This window comes from Tenrec ecaudatus, chromosome 9 (genome assembly GCF_050624435.1).
Source record: "Tenrec ecaudatus isolate mTenEca1 chromosome 9, mTenEca1.hap1, whole genome shotgun sequence".
Lineage (NCBI taxonomy): Eukaryota > Metazoa > Chordata > Mammalia > Afrosoricida > Tenrecidae > Tenrec > Tenrec ecaudatus.
Genome location: NC_134538.1, coordinates 52,986,539 through 52,991,059, shown reverse-complemented (window position 1 = coordinate 52,991,059; position 4,521 = coordinate 52,986,539). Strand labels below are relative to the sequence as shown.

The 4,521-nt window shown below is 49.4% G+C and overlaps 1 pseudogene; it reads right to left on the bottom strand.

The window, feature by feature from the left end:
* Positions 1-1,984: 1,984 nt before the first annotated feature.
* LOC142455971 (sorting nexin-24 pseudogene) lies at positions 1,985-2,884 on the bottom strand (annotated as a pseudogene).
* Positions 2,885-4,521: the final 1,637 nt, after the last annotated feature.

Sequence of the window (4,521 nt, the reverse complement as noted above, 5' to 3'; positions counted from 1 at the left end):
TCACTGGTTTTGTTTCACTACTGAATCCAACCCAACACAACCCGGTACTGGTAAAATGATAGATACGTAAACCAATGGAACAGAATAGAAAAACCTAGAAATAAAAGCATCCCCACCTACAGGCAACTGATTGTTGACAAAAGGCCAACAAGTAGTAAATGGGAGTGAGACACCCTCTTCAACAAATGGTGCTGGAGAGACTGGATCTACATCTACAGAAGGATGCAAGAGGACCCATGCCACAGCGCATGCACAATCACGTCAGTGATAACGGACTCCACGCACTCCAAAAGCCGTCAAAGTACTTCCCCTCAGGAAGAGACTGGGTTTCAACCTCATCCATTGTGTCATGTTGTAGCTTTCTCTGCAGAAGTAGCAGTATTGTACTGAATATATTCACATGCTAAAGAGTAAGAACAGGTCATTCACTTTCAGGATGGCAAGATGGATTGTCACTAACATTTGTCAAAAGGAGTAGTTTTGACATGAAAATGTGAGCAGCCAAATTAGGGGCATAGCTTGTACAATGGGTCTTTTTCACATGAAAGTTTCTCCCACTTTTGCTAGGATATGCTTCCCTTCCAGGTTTCCATCTTTCTTTCTACACAGTGATCTCTTATTTCCTTTTCTCTTACTTTTCTTTCTTCTTCTTTTTTTTTACTAATTCAAATATGCTTTATTATCTTTATTTAACTCAAAATAGCTAGTAACAAGAAATATTTTAAAATATTTCCAAATACTTGAAAGTTATTTTTGGTTGACATGCTCTTTAAAAGTCTGTGACAGGCCTGAAACCGATATACTTAGATCCTAATAAAAAGGCATGATTTAGTTATTAGTTTTGATTCTAAACATATTTCTCCCACATAGAAGCTTCATAAAACTAATAACCATAAATAGGCTAGCAATGACTCGTTTTCAATGAAATGCCCAAACACAGAACATGTACAAATGGCATATATGCCTTTAACCTTTTTAAGAAACACATAAGATAAATAAGAATGTAGGTTTGAAGGACGGTAGCGTTCTAGGCTCAACACTTCAATGTAGAGGGAATCCACATGAGGTGAGTGGAAAGGAAATGATGAGCAAGGTAACATTGAAGACGATGCACCCACTGCCTGAACGCCGTCCTCTGGCAAACCAAGGCGGCGCTGTCTGGGATTCCGTCCTTCCCTTGCGCCTGCCTGGCAGACGGCTGCCACTTTGCTGGCTGAGGGTGAGTCTAGTGTTTAGAAAAGTATGTGTCTCACACAAAACGGCCTCTGAGCAAGTGCCAAACACTATCCATCCTTCTGAAGAGACATTTCTTGCAATGCTGGAGATAAAACTGGCCGGGGTGGACGTCTAGGTTTCTGAACCGAGCCTTCCTTAAAAGGGTCTTTCCAGGGCAGTCTCGCTAGGAGGCCATTTTATCTTAGGGACTGGGTAGGTGCAACTCCGCTGGAACTTAACTAATAATACCATGAGGTGTCCTCTGCAGAGGACCGCCAGTATCTCCGCATTCCCAGCTGAGTTTCTGTGCCAGTGCCCGCGGTTCGGCTGAGGGACCTCATGGGGAGAGAGATTAGTGCGCCCTGCGCTGTGAACCCCAACAGGCCGCCCCACTTTCCGTAGGTCGGGATGCGACCTTCAGGCAGCAGGATGTGCTGCTACTGGGGCAGGGAGCACCTTGGCCTTGTTGCTCGCAGTGCTCCGGGGGCCGCTCTGCGGGCGCTCTGTCACCGGGCCCTCAGCGGGCCGCTGCATCCTGCTTCTTAGACATTTGACCTGACCCTGACCATGGCCCTGGTTCCGTTTCTATCTTGAAAAGCACCCTTCTAATAGGGACGCCTCTGCCTGGCGGGCGTAAGCTGGGGCAGTGGGTTTATTGGATCACTACCTAGACCTGTTCTGTCGTCGAGTTTCGGTTAATCGGTGGATATCCATTTCTTGGCAAGGACTTGGAAACGTGCTTCCGCGTCTTTTAGCCATTGGAGGGTGTCTACCTGGGCCGTAGGCGAGGGTAGAATATTCCATGGAGAACGCCTTCAGTACCAACATTTGGGAAATCGCTGGCTGCAGGAAAGACGGACGGATCCCTGCGGAACAGCAGCCCGGGCTGGTGGGACAGTTTGCTGGACGCTTCTGATTCGGTCTCTTCAAAAGATCCACAACTCTGCCTTGGGTAACGGGGGTGAGTGCCGCACATTTAGGAAATCAAGAAACCGTCTGGGAAGTTCTTCGTTTTCTAAAACGACGGTCTGTGAATAGGTTTCCAAACCTGGTCCACGTTGTTCCAAGACTTGGGACCCGGTTTCTAACATGTTTAGAAGGGATTTCTGGAGTTGTTATGTATTTCTTAAGCTTTTTGTGTCAGGCATGGAATTCGCTGTACTTCAACAAAATGTTTTCTTCCACTCATTAGCACTTCTATCTTAAACACCGTGTATCCCCGGTTCGGCCCGACTTCTGACTCTGCCCTCGGCTCGGCTCGGCTCGGCTCGGCTCGGCTCGGCTCGGCTCGGCTCGGCTCGGCTCGGCTCGGCTCGGCTCGGCTCGGCTCGGCTCGGCTCGGCTCGGCTCGGCTCGGCTCGGCTCGGCTCGGCTCGGCTCGGCTCGGCTCGGCTCGGCTCGGCTCGGCTCGGCTCGGCTCGGCTCGGCTCGGCTCGGCCCGCCTTCCGACTCTGCGCTCGGCCCGCTTCGCCCCACCCCGCCTCCCGGCTCTGCACTCGGCTCGGCTCGGTTCGGCTCGGCTCGGCCCGCCTTCCGACTCTGCGCTCGGCCCTCCTTGCCCCACCCCGCCTCCTGGCTCTGCACTCGGCTCGGCTCGGTTCGGCTCGGCTCGGCTCCGCCCGGAGACCGCGCGCTGGGACCTCCAGCGGCGCGTGGGCCCAGCCGCCATCGCGGCGTTTGGGAGGCGCCGGGCTTCCGGCCTCAGGAGGTGTCACGGCGGTTAGCTGGGCCCGAAGAGGCGGGGCCTGGAAAGCTGTGAGTCTGCAGAACAGGGGTGTGCGCGCTGCCTTTCTCTGACTTTTCAAGCCCGAAGGAGGTAAACTTTACCTGGTAAAGGGAAATGGTAAGGATGAAGGAGCCCAGCTGGTGTGGTTGGTTATGCATTAGGCTGCTAATTGCAATTTCAGCACTTTGAAACCACCAGCCCCTCCTTAAGAGAAAGAGCTTGTAAACATTTACATTCTTTTTTAAAAAACATTTTATTAGGGGTTCATACAACTCTTATCACAATCCTTACATACATCAATTGTATAAAGCACATCTGTACAATCTTTGCCCTAATCATTTTCAAAGCATTTGCTCTCCACTTAAGCCCTTTGCATCAGGTCCTCTTTTTTTCCCCTCCCTTTCCACTCCTCCCTCCCTCATGAGCCCTTGATAATTTATAAATTATTATTTTGTCATATCTTGCCCTGTCCAATGTCTCCCTTCACCCCCTTTTCTATTATCCGTCCCCCAGGGAGGAGGTCACATGTAGATCCTTGAAATTGGTTCCCTCTTTATAACCCACTCACCCTCTACCCTCCCAGTATCGCCCCTGACACCCCTGGTCCTGAAGGTATCATCCGCCCTGGATTCCCTGTGCCTCTAGCTTCTATCTGCATCAGTGTACATCATCTGCTCTATCCAGACTTGCAAAGTAGAATTTGGATCATGGTAGTTGTGGGGGAGGAAGCATTTAGGAACTGGAGGAAAGCTATATTCTTCGTTGGTGCTATATTGCACCCTGACTGACTCATCTCCTCCCCTAGACCCCTCTGCTAGGGAATCTCCAGTGGCCTACAAATGGGCTTTGGGTCTCCACTCCACTTCCCCCTTTCATTCACTATGGTAAGATTTTTTTTGTTCTGATGATGACTTATACCTGATCCCTTCGACACCTCGTGATCGCACAGGCTGGTGTGCTTCTTCCATGTGGGCTTTATTGCTTCTGAGCTAGATGGCCGCTTGTTCACCTTCAAGCCTTTAAGACCCCAGACACTATCTCTTTTGATAGCCGGGCACCATCAGCTTTCTTCGCCACATTTGCTTATGCACCCATTTGTCCTCAACGATCGTATCATGGAGGTGTGCACCCAATGATAAGATTTTTTTGTTCTTTGATGCCTGATAACTGATCCCTTCGGAACCACATGATCACACAGGCTGGTGTGTTCTTCCATGTGGACTTTGTTGCTTCTGAGCTAGATGGCCGCTTGTTTATCTTCAAGCCTTTAAGACCCCAGACACTATCTCTTTTGATAGCCATGCATCATCAGCTTTCTTCACCACATTTGCTTGTTCACCCACTTTGGCTTCAGTGGTTGTGTCGGGAGGGTGAGCATCATAGAATGTCAATTTAATAGAAGAAAGTATTCATGCATTGAGGGAGTGCTTGAGTAGAGGCCCAAGGTCCTTCCGCCACCTTAATACTAAACCTATAAATATAGCCACATAGATCTATTTCCCCATCCTCATATATATATTTGCATATGACATGTCTTTGTTTAGACCTCTATAAATACCCTTTGCCTCCTAGCTCTTTCC